A 15611-nucleotide genomic window follows, 5' to 3' on the forward strand; every position below is an offset into this window, starting at 1 on the left:
GACCCACCTGTTGTAGGTAGCTGACAGTCTGGGGTTTGTGTGTGTGACCCACCTGTTGTAGGTAGCTGACAGTCTCTGTGGTTTGTGTGTGTGACCCACCTGTTGTAGGTAGCTGACAGTCTGGGGTTTGTGTGTGTGACCCACCTGTTGTAGGTAGCTGACAGTCTGGGGTTTGTGTGTGTGACCCACCTGTTGTAGGTAGCTGACAGTCTGGGGTTTGTGTGTGTGACCCACCTGTTGTAGGTAGCTGACAGTCTGGGGTTTGTGTGTGTGACCCACCTGTTGTAGGTAGCTGACAGTCTGGGGTTTGTGTGTGTGACCCACCTGTTGTAGGTGACAGTCTGGGGTTTGTGTGTGTGACCCACCTGTTGTAGGTAGCTGACAGTCTGGGGTTTGTGTGTGTGACCCACCTGTTGTAGGTAGCTGACAGTCTGTGGTTTGTGTGTGTGACCCACCTGTTGTAGGTAGCTGACAGTCTGGGGTTTGTGTGTGTGACCCACCTGTTGTAGGTAGCTGACAGTCTGTGGTTTGTGTGTGACCCACCTGTTGTAGGTAACTGACAGTCTGGGGTTTGTGTGTGTGACCCACCTGTTGTAGGTAGCTGACAGTCTGTGGTTTGTGTGTGTGACCCACCTGTTGTAGGTAGCTGACAGTCTGTGGATTGTGTGTGTGTGACCCACCTGTTGTAGGTAGCTGACAGTCTGTGGTTTGTGTGTGTGACCCACCTGTTGTAGGTAACTGACAGTCTGTGGATTGTGTGTGTGACCCACCTGTTGTAGGTAGCTGACAGTCTGGGGTTTGTGTGTGTGACCCACCTGTTGTAGGTAGCTGACAGTCTGGGGTTTGTGTGTGTGACCCACCTGTTGTAGGTAGCTGACAGTCTGTGGTTTGTGTGTGTGACCCACCTGTAGTAGGTAGCTGACAGTCTGACAGTCTGTGGTTTGTGTGTGTGACCCACCTGTTTTAGGTAGCTGACAGTCTGGGGTTTGTGTGTGTGACCCACCTGTTGTAGGTAGCTGACAGTCTGTGGTTTGTGTGTGTGACCCACCTGTTGTAGGTAGCTGACAGTCTGTGGTTTGTGTGTGTGACCCACCTGTTGTAGGTAGCTGACAGTCTGGGGTTTGTGTGTGTGACCCACCTGTTGTAGGTAGCTGACAGTCTGGGTTTGTGTGTGACCCACCTGTTGTAGGTAGCTGACAGTCTGGGGTTTGTGTGTGTGACCCACCTGTTGTAGGTAGCTGACAGTATGACCCACCTGTTGTAGGTAGCTGACAGTCTGTGGTTTGTGTGTGTGACCCACCTGTTGTAGGTAGCTGACAGTCTGGGGTTTGTGTGTGTGACCCACCTGTTGTAGGTAGCTGACAGTCTGTGGTTTGTGTGTGACCCACCTGTTGTAGGTAGCTGACAGTCTGGGGTTTGTGTGTGTGACCCACCTGTTGTAGGTAGCTGACAGTCTGTGGTTTGTGTGTGACCCACCTGTTGTAGGTAGCTGACAGTCTGGGGTTTGTGTGTGTGACCCACCTGTTGTAGGTAGCTGACAGTCTGGGGTTTGTGTGTGTGACCCACCTGTTGTAGGTAGCTGACAGTCTGTGGTTTGTGTGTGTGACCCACCTGTTGTAGGTAGCTGACAGTCTGTGGTTTGTGTGTGTGACCCACCTGTTGTAGGTAGCTGACAGTCTGTGGTTTGTGTGTGTGACCCACCTGTTGTAGGTAGCTGACAGTCTGTGGTTTGTGTGTGTGACCCACCTGTTGTAGGTAGCTGACAGTCTGGGGTTTGTGTGTGTGACCCACCTGTTGTAGGTAGCTGACAGTCTGGGGTTTGTGTGTGTGACCCACCTGTTGTAGGTAGCTGACAGTCTGTGGTGTTGTAGGTAACTGACAGTCTGTGGTTTGTGTGTGACCCACCTGTTGTAGGTAGCTGACAGTCTGGGGTTTGTGTGTGTGACCCACCTGTTGTAGGTAGCTGACAGTCTGTGGTTTGTGTGTGTGACCCACCTGTTGTAGGTAGCTGACAGTCTGTGGTTGTGTGTGTGACCCACCTGTTGTAGGTAGCTGACAGTCTGTGGTTTGTGTGTGTGACCCACCTGTTGTAGGTAGCTGACAGTCTGTGGTTTGTGTGTGTGACCCACCTGTTGTAGGTAGCTGACAGTCTGGGGTTTGTGTGTGTGACCCACCTGTTGTAGGTAGCTGACAGTCTGGGGTTTGTGTGTGTGACCCACCTGTTGCTGACAGTAGGTTTGTGTGTGTGACCCACCTGTTGTAGGTAACTGACAGTCTGGGTTTGTGTGTGTGACCCACCTGTTGTAGGTAGCTGACAGTCTGGGGTTTGTGTGTGTGACCCACCTGTTGTAGGTAGCTGACAGTCTGTGGATTGTGTGTGTGACCCACCTGTTGTAGGTGAGTCTGACCCACCTGTCTGACAGTCTGGGGTTTGTGTGTGTGACCCACCTGTTGTAGGTAGCTGACAGTCTGTGGTTTGTGTGTGTGACCCACCTGTTGTAGGTAGCTGACAGTCTGGGGTTTGTGTGTGTGACCCACCTGTTGTAGGTAGCTTTGACAGTCTGACAGGGGTTTGTGTGTGTGACCCACCTGTTGTAGGTAGCTGACAGTCTGGGGTTTGTGTGTGTGACCCACCTGTTGTAGGTAGCTGACAGTCTGGGGTTTGTGTGTGTGACCCACCTGTTGTAGGTAGCTGACAGTCTGTGGTTTGTGTGTGTGACCCACCTGTTGTAGGTAGCTGACAGTCTGGGGTTTGTGTGTGTGACCCACCTGTTGTAGGTAGCTGACAGTCTGGGGTTTGTGTGTGACCCACCTGTTGTAGGTAGCTGACAGTCTGGGGTTTGTGTGTGACCCACCTGTTGTAGGTAGCTGACAGTCTGGGGTTTGTGTGTGTGACCCACCTGTTGTAGGTAGCTGACAGTCTGTGGTTTGTGTGTGTGACCCACCTGTTGTAGGTAGCTGACAGTCTGTGGTTGTGTGTGTGACCCACCTGTTGTAGGTAGCTGACAGTCTGTGGTTTGTGTGTGTGACCCACCTGTTGTAGGTAGCTGACAGTCTGGGGTTTGTGTGTGTGACCCACCTGTTGTAGGTAGCTGACAGTCTGGGGTTTGTGTGTGTGACCCACCTGTTGTAGGTAGCTGACAGTCTGGGGTTTGTGTGTGTGACCCACCTGTTGTAGGTAGCTGACAGTCTGGGGTTTGTGTGTGACCCACCTGTTGTAGGTAGCTGACAGTCTGGGGTTTGTGTGTGTGACCCACCTGTTGTAGCTGACAGGCTGACAGTCTGGGGTTTGTGTGTGTGACCCACCTGTTGTAGGTAGCTGACAGTCTGTGGTTTGTGTGTGTGACCCACCTGTTGTAGGTAGCTGACAGTCTGGGGTTTGTGTGTGTGACCCACCTGTTGTAGGTAGCTGACAGTCTGGGGTTTGTGTGTGTGACCCACCTGTTGTAGGTAGCTGACAGTCTGGGGTTTGTGTGTGTGACCCACCTGTTGTAGGTAGCTGACAGTCTGGGGTTTGTGTGTGTGACCCACCTGTTGTAGGTAGCTGACAGTCTGGGGTTTGTGTGTGTGACCCACCTGTTGTAGGTAGCTGACAGTCTGTGGTTTGTGTGTGTGACCCACCTGTAGTAGGTAGCTGACAGTCTGACAGTCTGTGGTTTGTGTGTGTGACCCACCTGTAGTAGGTAGCTGACAGTCTGTGGTTTGTGTGTGTGACCCACCTGTTGTAGGTAGCTGACAGTGTGTGGTTTGTGTGTGTGAGCCACCTGTTGTAGGTAGCTGACAGTCTGGGTTTGTGTGTGTGACCCACCTGTTTTAGGTAGCTGACAGTCTGGGGTTTGTGTGTGTGACCCACCTGTTGTAGGTAACTGACAGTCTGTGGTTTGTGTGTGACCCACCTGTTGTAGGTAGCTGACAGTCTGGGGTTTGTGTGTGTGACCCACCTGTTGTAGGTAGCTGACAGTATGTGGATTGTGTGTGTGACCCACCTGTTGTAGGTAGCTGACAGTCTGTTTTGTGTGTGTGACCCACCTGTTGTAGGTAGCTGACAGTCTGGGGTTTGTGTGTGTGACCCACCTGTTGTAGGTAGCTGACAGTCTGTGGTTTTGTGTGTGTGACCCACCTGTTGTAGGTAGCTGACAGTCTGGGGTTTGTGTGTGTGACCCACCTGTTGTAGGTAGCTGACAGTCTGTGGTTTGTGTGTGACCCACCTGTTGTAGGTAGCTGACAGTCTGGGGTTTGTGTGTGACCCACCTGTTGTAGGTAGCTGACAGTCTGGGGTTTGTGTGTGTGACCCACCTGTTGTAGGTAGCTGACAGTCTGTGGTTTGTGTGTGTGACCCACCTGTTGTAGGTAGCTGACAGTCTGTGGATTGTGTGTGTGACCCACCTGTTGTAGGTAGCTGACAGTCTGTGGTTTGTGTGTGTGACCCACCTGTTGTAGGTAGCTGACAGTCTGGGGTTTGTGTGTGTGACCCACCTGTTGTAGGTAGCTGACAGTCTGGGGTTTGTGTGTGTGACCCACCTGTTGTAGTCTGACAGTCTGGGGTTTGTGTGTGTGACCCACCTGTTGTAGGTAGCTGACAGTATGTGGATTGTGTGTGTGACCCACCTGTTGTAGGTAACTGACAGTCTGTGGTTTGTGTGTGACCCACCTGTTGTAGGTAGCTGACAGTCTGGGGTTTGTGTGTGTGACCCACCTGTTGTAGGTAGCTGACAGTCTGTGGTTTGTGTGTGTGACCCACCTGTTGTAGGTAGCTGACAGTCTGTGGTTTGTGTGTGTGACCCACCTGTTGTAGGTAGCTGACAGTCTGTGGTTTGTGTGTGTGACCCACCTGTTGTAGGTAGCTGACAGTCTGTGGTTTGTGTGTGACCCACCTGTTGTAGGTAGCTGACAGTCTGGGGTTTGTGTGTGTGACCCACCTGTTGTAGGTAGCTGACAGTCTGGGGTTTGTGTGTGTGACCCACCTGTTGTAGGTAGCTGACAGTCTGTGGTTTGTGTGTGTGACCCACCTGTTGTAGGTAGCTGACAGTCTGTGGTTTGTGTGTGTGACCCACCTGTTGTAGGTAGCTGACAGTCTGGGGTTTGTGTGTTGACCCACCTGTTGTAGGTAGCTGACAGTCTGGGGTTTGTGTGTGTGACCCACCTGTTGTAGGTAGCTGACAGTCTGTGGTTTGTGTGTGTGACCCACCTGTTGTAGGTAGCTGACAGTCTGGGGTTTGTGTGTGTGACCCACCTGTTGTAGGTAGCTGACAGTCTGTGGTTTGTGTGTGTGACCCACCTGTTGTAGGTAGCTGACAGTCTGGGGTTTGTGTGTGTGACCCACCTGTTGTAGGTAGCTGACAGTCTGTGGTTTGTGTGTGTGACCCACCTGTTGTAGGTAGCTGACAGTCTGGGGTTTGTGTGTGTGACCCACCTGTTGTAGGTAGCTGACAGTCTGGGGTTTGTGTGTGTGACCCACCTGTTGTAGGTAGCTGACAGTCTGGGGTTTGTGTGTGTGACCCACCTGTTGTAGGTAGCTGACAGTCTGGGGTTTGTGTGTGTGACCCACCTGTTGTAGGTAGCTGACAGTCTGGGGTTTGTGTGTGTGACCCACCTGTTGTAGGTAGCTGTTTGTGTGTGTGACCCACCTGTTGTAGGTAGCTGACAGTCTGGGGTTTGTGTGTGTGACCCACCTGTTGTAGGTAGCTGACAGTCTGGGGTTTGTGTGTGACCCACCTGTTGTAGGTAGCTGACAGTCTGTGGTTTGTGTGTGTGACTGTTGTAGGTAGCTGACAGTCTGTGGTTGTGTGTGTGACCCACCTGTTGTAGGTGTAGCTGACTGTCTGTGGTTTGTGTGTGTGACCCACCTGTTGTAGGTAGCTGACAGTCTGTGGTTTGTGTGTGTGACCCACCTGTTGTAGGTAGCTGACAGTCTGGGGTTTGTGTGTGTGACCCACCTGTTGTAGGTAGCTGACAGTCTGGGGTTTGTGTGTGTGACCCACCTGTTGTAGGTAGCTGACAGTCTGGGGTTTGTGTGTGTGACCCACCTGTTGTAGGTAGCTGACAGTCTGGGGTTTGTGTGTGTGACCCACCTGTTGTAGGTAGCTGACAGTTTGTGGTTTGTGTGTGTGACCCACCTGTTGTAGGTAGCTGACAGGCTGACAGTCTGGGGTTTTGTGTGTGTGACCCACCTGTTGTAGGTAGCTGACAGTCTGGGGTTTGTGTGTGTGACCCACCTGTTGTAGGTAGCTGACAGTCTGGGGTTTGTGTGTGTGACCCACCTGTTGTAGGTAGCTGACAGTCTGGGGTTTGTGTGTGTGACCCACCTGTTGTAGGTAGCTGACAGGCTGACAGTCTGGGGTTTTGTGTGTGTGACCCACCTGTTGTAGGTAGCTGACAGGCTGACCCACCTGTTGTAGGTAGTCTGTGGTTTGTGTGTGTGACCCACCTGTTGTAGGTAGCTGACAGTCTGGGGTTTGTGTGTGACCCACCTGTTGTAGGTAGCTGACAGTCTGTGGTTTGTGTGTGTGACCCACCTGTTGTAGGTAGCTGACAGTCTGACTGTCTGTGGTTTGTGTGTGTGACCCACCTGTTGTAGGTAGCTGACAGTCTGGGGTTTGTGTGTGTGACCCACCTGTTGTAGGTAGCTGACAGTCTGGGGTTTGTGTGTGTGACCCACCTGTTGTAGGTAGCTGACAGTCTGGGGTTTGTGTGTGTGACCCACCTGTTGTAGGTAGCTGACAGTCTGGGGTTTGTGTGTGTGACCCACCTGTTGTAGGTAGCTGACAGTCTGGGGTTTGTGTGTGACCCACCTGTTGTAGGTAGCTGACAGTCTGTGGTTTGTGTGTGTGACCCACCTGTTGTAGGTAGCTGACAGTCTGGGGTTTGTGTGTGTGACCCACCTGTTGTAGGTAGCTGACAGTCTGTGGTTTGTGTGTGTGACCCACCTGTTGTAGGTAGCTGACAGTCTGGGGTTTGTGTGTGTGACCCACCTGTTGTAGGTAGCTGACAGTCTGTGGTTTGTGTGTGACCCACCTGTTGTAGGTAGCTGACAGTCTGGGGTTTGTGTGTGTGACCCACCTGTTGTAGGTAGCTGACAGTCTGTGGTTTGTGTGTGTGACCCACCTGTTGTAGGTAGCTGACAGTCTGGGGTTTTGTGTGTGTGACCCACCTGTCTGTAGGTAGCTGACCCACCTGTTGTAGGTAACTGACAGTCTGTGGTTTGTGTGTGTGACCCACCTGTTGTAGGTAGCTGACAGTCTGGGGTTTGTGTGTGTGACCCACCTGTTGTAGGTAGCTGACAGTCTGGGGTTTGTGTGTGTGACCCACCTGTTGTAGGTAGCTGACAGTCTGTGGTTTGTGTGTGTGACCCACCTGTAGTAGGTAGCTGACAGTCTGACAGTCTGTTTTGTGTGTGACCCACCTGTTGTAGGTAGCTGACAGTCTGGGGTTTGTGTGTGTGACCCACCTGTTGTAGGTAGCTGACAGTCTGTGGTTTGTGTGTGTGACCCACCTGTTGTAGGTAGCTGACAGTCTTTGTGTGTGTGACCCACCTGTTGTAGGTAGCTTTGTGTGTGTGTGACCCACCTGTTGTAGGTAACTGACAGTCTGTGGTTTGTGTGTGACCCACCTGTTGTAGGTAGCTGACAGTCTGGGGTTTGTGTGTGTGACCCACCTGTTGTAGGTAGCTGACAGTCTGGGGTTTGTGTGTGTGACCCACCTGTTGTAGGTAGCTGACAGGCTGACAGTCTGGGGTTTTGTGTGTGTGACCCACGTGTTGTAGGTAGCTGACAGGCTGGGGTTTGTGTGTGTGACCCACCTGTTGTAGGTAGCTGACAGTCTGTGGTTTGTGTGTGTGACCCACCTGTTGTAGGTAGCTGACAGTCTGGGGTTTGTGTGTGTGACCCACCTGTTGTAGGTAGCTGACAGTCTGTGGTTTGTGTGTGTGACCCACCTGTTGTAGGTAGCTGACAGTCTGGGGTTTGTGTGTGTGACCCACCTGTTGTAGGTAGCTGACAGTCTGTGGTTTGTGTGTGACCCACCTGTTGTAGGTAACTGACAGTCTGGGGTTTGTGTGTGTGACCCACCTGTTGTAGGTAGCTGACAGTCTGTGGTTTGTGTGTGTGACCCACCTGTTGTAGGTAGCTGACAGTCTGTGGATTGTGTGTGTGACCCACCTGTTGTAGGTAGCTGACAGTCTGTGGTTTGTGTGTGTGACCCACCTGTTGTAGGTAACTGACAGTCTGTGGATTGTGTGTGTGACCCACCTGTTGTAGGTAGCTGACAGTCTGGGGTTTGTGTGTGTGACCCACCTGTTGTAGGTAGCTGACAGTCTGGGGTTTGTGTGTGTGACCCACCTGTTGTAGGTAGCTGACAGTCTGGGGTTTGTGTGTGTGACCCACCTGTTGTAGGTAGGTGACAGTCTGACTGTCTGTGGTTTGTGTGTGTGACCCACCTGTTGTAGGTAGCTGACAGTCTGGGGTTTGTGTGTGTGACCCACCTGTTGTAGGTAGCTGACAGTCTGGGGTTTGTGTGTGTGACCCACCTGTTGTAGGTAGCTGACAGTCTGGGTTTTGTGTGTGTGACCCACCTGTTGTAGGTAGCTGACAGTCTGGGGTTTGTGTGTGTGACCCACCTGTTGTAGGTAGCTGACAGTCTGGGGTTTGTGTGTGTGACCCACCTGTTGTAGGTAGCTGACAGTCTGTGGTTTGTGTGTGTGACCCACCTGTTGTAGGTAGCTGACAGTCTGGGGTTTGTGTGTGTGACCCCCCTGTTGTAGGTATCTGACAGTCTGTGGTTTGTGTGTGTGACCCACCTGTTGTAGGTAGCTGACAGTCTGGGGTTTGTGTGTGTGACCCACCTGTTGTAGGTAGCTGACAGTCTGTGGTTTGTGTGTGTGACCCACCTGTTGTAGGTAGCTGACAGTCTGGGGTTTGTGTGTGTGACCCACCTGTTGTAGGTAGCTGACAGTCTGTGGTTTGTGTGTGACCCACCTGTTGTAGGTAGCTGACAGTCTGGGGTTTGTGTGTGTGACCCACCTGTTGTAGGTAGCTGACAGTCTGTGGTTTGTGTGTGTGACCCACCTGTTGTAGGTAGCTGACAGTCTGTGGATTGTGTGTGTGACCCACCTGTTGTAGGTAGCTGACAGTCTGTGGTTTGTGTGTGTGACCCACCTGTTGTAGGTAGCTGACAGTCTGGGGTTTGTGTGTGTGACCCACCTGTTGTAGGTAGCTGACAGTCTGGGGTTTGTGTGTGTGACCCACCTGTTGTAGGTAGCTGACAGTCTGGGGTTTGTGTGTGTGACCCACCTGTTGTAGGTAGCTGACAGTCTGGGGTTTGTGTGTGTGACCCACCTGTTGTAGGTAGCTGACAGTCTGACTGTCTGTGGTTTGTGTGTGTGACCCACCTGTTGTAGGTAGCTGACTGTCTGTGGTTTGTGTGTGTGACCCACCTGTTGTAGGTAGCTGACAGTCTGGGGTTTGTGTGTGTGACCCACCTGTTGTAGGTAGCTGACAGTCTGGGGTTTGTGTGTGTGACCCACCTGTTGTAGGTAGCTGACAGTCTGGGTTTTGTGTGTGTGACCCACCTGTTGTAGGTAGCTGACAGTCTGGGGTTTGTGTGTGTGACCCACCTGTTGTAGGTAGCTGACAGTCTGGGGTTTGTGTGTGTGACCCACCTGTTGTAGGTAGCTGACAGTCTGTGGTTTGTGTGTGTGACCCACCTGTTGTAGGTAGCTGACAGTCTGGGGTTTGTGTGTGTGACCCCCCTGTTGTAGGTAGCTGACAGTCTGTGGTTTGTGTGTGTGACCCACCTGTTGTAGGTAGCTGACAGTCTGGGGTTTGTGTGTGTGACCCACCTGTTGTAGGTAGCTGACAGTCTGTGGTTTGTGTGTGACCCACCTGTTGTAGGTAACTGACAGTCTGGGGTTTGTGTGTGTGACCCACCTGTTGTAGGTAGCTGACAGTCTGTGGTTTGTGTGTGTGACCCACCTGTTGTAGGTAGCTGACAGTCTGTGGATTGTGTGTGTGACCCACCTGTTGTAGGTAGCTGACAGTCTGGGGTTTGTGACCCACCTGTTGTAGGTAACTGACAGTCTGTGGGTTTGTGTGTGACCCACCTGTTGTAGGTAGCTGACAGTCTGGGGTTTGTGTGTGTGACCCACCTGTTGTAGGTAGCTGACAGTCTGGGGTTTGTGTGTGTGACCCACCTGTTGTAGGTAGCTGACAGTCTGGGGTTTGTGTGTGTGACCCACCTGTTGTAGGTAGCTGACAGTCTGGGGTTTTGTGTGTGTGACCCACCTGTTGTAGGTAGCTGACAGTCTGGGGTTTGTGTGTGTGACCCACCTGTTGTAGGTAGCTGACAGTCTGGGGTTTTGTGTGTGTGACCCACCTGTTGTAGGTAGCTGACAGGCTGGGGTTTGTGTGTGTGACCCACCTGTTGTAGGTAGCTGACAGTCTGGGGTTTGTGTGTGTGACCCACCTGTAGTAGGTAGCTGACAGTCTGGGGTTTGTGTGTGTGACCCACCTGTTGTAGGTAGCTGACAGTCTGGGGTTTGTGTGTGACCCACCTGTTGTAGGTAGCTGACAGTCTGGGGTTTGTGTGTGTGACCCACCTGTTGTAGGTAGCTGACCAGACGACACATGAGATCTCCGAACACCCAGCTTGGCAGAGGGTACAGGGTAGCGGTGAAGGGAACACAACACACCAGGAACATTATGTCTGTGGTGGCCAGGTTCACTGCAGCAACACAGGACAGAGAGGTTAGAGGGTAGCCAGGAACACAGGACAGAGAGGTTAGAGGTTAGCCAGGAACACAGGACAGAGAGGTTAGAGGTTAGAGGTTAGAGGGTGGCCAGGTTCACTGCAGCAACACAAGTCAGAGAGGTTAGAGGTTAGCCAGGAACACAGGACAGAGAGGGTAGAGGGTAGCCAGGAACACAGGACAGAGAGGTTAGAGGGTAGAGGGTAGCCAGGAACACAGGACAGAGAGGTTAGCCAGGAACACAGGACAGAGAGGTTAGAGGGTAGCCAGGAACACAGGACAGAGAGGTTAGAGTGTAGCCAGGAACACAGGACAGAGAGGTTAGAGGTTAGAGGGTAGCCAGGAACACAGGACAGAGAGGTTAGAGGGTAGCCAGGAACACAGGACAGAGAGGTTAGAGGGTAGAGGGTAGCCAGGAACACAGGACAGAGAGGTTAGAGGGTAGCATGAAACACAGGACAGAGAGGTTAGAGGTTAGAGGGTAGCCGGAAACACAGGACAGAGAGGTTAGAGTGTAGCCAGGAACACAGGACAGAGAGGTTAGAGGTTAGAGGGTAGCCAGGAACACAGGACAGAGAGGTTAGAGGGTAGCCAGGAACACAGGACAGAGAGGTTAGAGGGTAGAGGGTAGCCAGGAACACAGGACAGAGAGGTTAGAGGGTAGCATGAAACACAGGACAGAGAGGTTAGAGGGTAGATGGTAGAGGGTAGCCAGGGACACAGGACAGAGAGGGTAGCCAGGAACACAGGACAGAGAGGTTAGAGGTTAGAGGGTAGCCAGGAACACAGGACAGAGAGGTTAGCCAGGAACACAGGACAGAGAGGTTAGAGGTTAGCCAGGAACACAGGACAGAGAGGTTAGAGGGTAGCCAGGAACACAGGACAGAGAGGTTAGCCAGGAACACAGGACAGAGAGGTTAGAGGTTAGCCAGGAACACAGGACAGAGAGGTTAGAGGGTAGCCAGGAACACAGGACAGAGAGGTTAGAGGGTAGCCAGGAACATAGGACAGAGAGCTTAGAGGGTAGAGGTTAGAGGGTAGCCAGGAACACAGGACAGAGAGGTTAGAGGTTAGCCAGGAACACAGGACAGAGAGGTTAGAGGGTAGAGGTTAGAGGGTAGCCAGGAACACAGGACAGAGAGGTTAGAGGGTAGAGGTTAGAGGGTAGCCAGGAACACAGGACAGAGAGGTTAGAGGTTAGGGTAGCGTTGAAGGGGACACAAAACACCAGGAACAAGATGTCTTTGTTTCACTGAAGCAACACGGCACAACGAGTACAGACACGTAGTACAGGTTGATATAACAGAATGGTCACAGAGTTGACGTAACAGAGTTGACATAACAGAGTTGACATAAGATAGTTGACTTAACAGAGTTGAAGTAACAGAGTTGACATAAGAGAGTTGACTTAACAGAGTTGACATAAGAGAGTTGACGTAACAGAGTTGACATAAGAGAGTTGACATAACAGAGTTGACATAACAGAGTTGACATAAGAGAGTTGACATAAGAGAGTTGACATAACAGAGTTGACATAACAGAGTTGATATAACAGAGTTGACATAAGAGAGTTGACATAAGAGAGTTGACATAAGAGAGTTGACATAAGAGAGTTGATATAACAGAGTTGACGTAACAGAGTTGATGTAACAGAGTTGATATAACAGAGTTGACATAACAGAGTTGACATAAGAGAGTTGACATAAGAGAGTTGACATAACAGAGTTGACATAACAGAGTTGACATAACAGAGTTGACGTAACAGAGTTGATGTAACAGAGTTGACATAACAGAGTTGATATAACAGAGTTGATGTAACAGAGTTGATGTAACAGAGTTGATGTAACATGATGTAACAGAGTTGACATAACAGAGTTGACATAACAGAGTTGACATAACAGAGTTGATATAACAGAGTTGACATACAGAACTGTACCTATATAGAAGTTGGTGACGGTCCTCATCTGCTGGTGCCTGGTGATAACGTGGATGACCAGAGAGTTCCCCACCAGGCCGACCAGCATGATGAGGCTGAACATGGTGGGCACCAGCCAGGCATCCACCAGCACCGGGGGTCCCTGGACATCCTGGTCCTCCAGAGAGGCTGACTGGTTACACAGTAAGCCTGAGAGGTCCGTTACGGCCAGGGGACGGAGGCTGCTGGGACCGGTCTCCACAGGGCTGTCCGTCATTATGCACAAGTACTGCAGCTAGTCCGCTGCCCTAATCTAAAATAAGCAACAGTGGAAAAAGGATGTTCAAATATTTGTTCTATAATATCTTTTTCAAATTCATGCTCCAATCAAACGGAGACTTGATCTAAACCTTGTAAATAAAGGTGAAAATAATGTTTGATCTGTGGTTAGAATAATTTATCAAAGCTAGAGGTCGAGTCACCTGTTCGGAGTATTCCTCTTTTAGCTCACTCCTACCAAGATGTTGAGGACACTCGACGGCCAGTTCAGATCTCACACACGAGACGGTCAATGTTCGCTCCAGTGTCCTCCTTCACACCCTGGTCAATCTGTAGAATATCACCTCTCAGTTCAAAGCACTCTGTCAAAGCCACAGCAATGGACAGACAGACAGCACTGACTTCAGAGGTAGAGAGAAGAGAGGGGAGGGGGTAGAGAGAGGGGAGGGGGTAGAGAGAGGGGAGGGGAAGGGGGTAGAGAGAAGAGAGGGGAGGGGAGAGGGTAGAGAGAGGGGAGAGAGGGGAGGGGGTAGAGAGAGGGGGAAGGGAAGGGGTAGAGAGAGGGAAGGGAAGGGGGTAGAGAGAGGGGGGGGGGGGAGGGGAGAAGGGTAGAGAGAGGGGAGGGGGGGGTAGAGAGAAGGAGGAGGGAGAGGGTAGAGAGAGAGAGAGGAGGGGTAGAGAGAGAGAGAGGGGAGGGGAAGGGGGTAGAGAGAGGGAGGGAGAGGGGTAGGAAGGGGGGAGAGAGAAAGGGGAGGGGAGAGGAGAGGGGAGGGGTAGAGAGGGTAGAGAGAGAGGGAGGAAGGGGGTAGAGAGAAGACAGGGAGGGGAAGGGGGTAGAGAGAAGAGAGGGGAGGGGAGGGGGTAGAGAGAGAGAGGGAAGGGGAAGGGGGTAGAGAGAAGAGAGGGGAGGGAAGGGGGTAGAGAGAAGAGAGGGGAGGGGGTAGAGAGAGAGAGGGTAGGGGTAGAGAGAAGGGAGGGGAGGGGAAAGGGATAGAGAGAAGAGAGGGGAGGGAAGGGGGTAGAGAGAAGAGAGGGAGGGGAAGGGGTAGAGAGAAGAGAGGGGAGGGGAAGGGGTAGAGAGAAGAGAGGGGAGAGGGGGTAGAGAGAAGAGAGGAGGGGTAGAGAGAAGAGAGGGTAGGGGAAGGGGTAGAGAGAAGAGAGGAGGGGTAGAGAGAAGAGAGGGGAGGGGGTAGAGAGAAGAGAGGGAGGGGGTAGAGAGAAGAGGGGAGAGGGAGGAGAGAAGAGAGGAGAGGGATGGGGTAGAGAGAAGAGAGGGGAGAGGGGGTAGATACCGTACTATATACAGGGTCAGTTAACACCATACTATATACAGGGTCAGTTAATACCATACTATATACAGGGTCAGTTAATACCATACTATATACAGGGTCAGTTAATACCATACTATATACAGGGTCAGTTAATACCATACTATATACAGGGTCAGTTAATACCATACTATATACAGGGTCAGTTAATACTATATACAGGGTCAGTTAATACCATACTATATACAGGGTCAGTTAATACCATACTATATACAGGGTCAGTTAATACCACACTATATACAGGGTCAGTTAATACCATACTATATACAGGGTCAGTTAATACCATACTATATACAGGGTCAGTTAATACCATACTATATACAGGGTCAGTTAATACCATACTATATACAGGGTCAGTTAATACCATACTATATACAGGGTCAGTTAATACCACAATATATACAGGGTCAGTTAATACCATACGATATACAGGGTCAGTTAATACCATACGATATACAGGGTCAGTTAATACCATACGATATACAGGGTCAGTTAATACCATACTATATACAGGGTCAGTTAATACCATACTATATACAGGGTCAGTTAATACCATACTATATACAGGGTCAGTTAATACCATACTATATACAGGGTCAGTTAATACTATATACAGGGTCTGTTAATACCATACTATATACAGGGTCAGTTAATACCATACTATATACAGGGTCAGTTAATACCATACTATATACAGGGTCAGTTTAATACCATACGATATACAGGGTCAGTTAATACCATACTATATACTGGGTCAGTTAGTACCATACTATATACAGGGTCAGTTAGTACCACACTATATACAGGGTCAGTTAATACCACACTATATACAGGGTCAGTTAGTACCTACTATATACAGTGACAGTAGTTACAGTATACACATGGCCAGTTCCAGGGTCAGTAGTTATATGTAGGGTCAGTTCCTGTAGTGGTAGGTATGTCTACAGGTTACTGGAGTGGTAGGTATGTCTATAGGTTACTGGAGTGGTAGTGGTAGATATGTCTATAGGTTACTGGAGGGGTAGTGGTAGATATGTCTATAGGTTACTGGAGTGGTAGTGGTAGATATGTCTATAGGTTACTGTAGTGGTAGATATGTCTATAGGTTACTGGAGTGGTAGATATGTCTATAGGTTACTGGAGTGGTAGTGGTAGATATGTCTATAGGTTACTGGAGTGGTAGATATGTCTATAGGTTACTGGAGTGGTAGATATGTCTATAGGTTACTGGAGTGTAGATGTGTCTATAGGTTACTGGAGTGGTAGTGGTAGATATGTCTACAGGTTACTGGAGTGGTAGATATGTCTATAGGTTACTGTAGTGGTATGTCTAGTGGTAGATATGTCT

At 50.6% G+C, this 15611-nt stretch overlaps 1 pseudogene; it reads right to left on the reverse strand.

Moving 5' to 3' along the window:
- The window catches only part of LOC135565378 (G-protein coupled receptor 54-like), a 55843-nt pseudogene extending 42910 nt beyond the window's left edge, over nt 1-12933 (reverse strand).
- Between the last annotated feature and the right edge of the window lie 2678 nt (nt 12934-15611).

Source organism: Oncorhynchus nerka, linkage group LG27, assembly GCF_034236695.1.
Source record: "Oncorhynchus nerka isolate Pitt River linkage group LG27, Oner_Uvic_2.0, whole genome shotgun sequence".
Taxonomy (NCBI): domain Eukaryota; kingdom Metazoa; phylum Chordata; class Actinopteri; order Salmoniformes; family Salmonidae; genus Oncorhynchus; species Oncorhynchus nerka.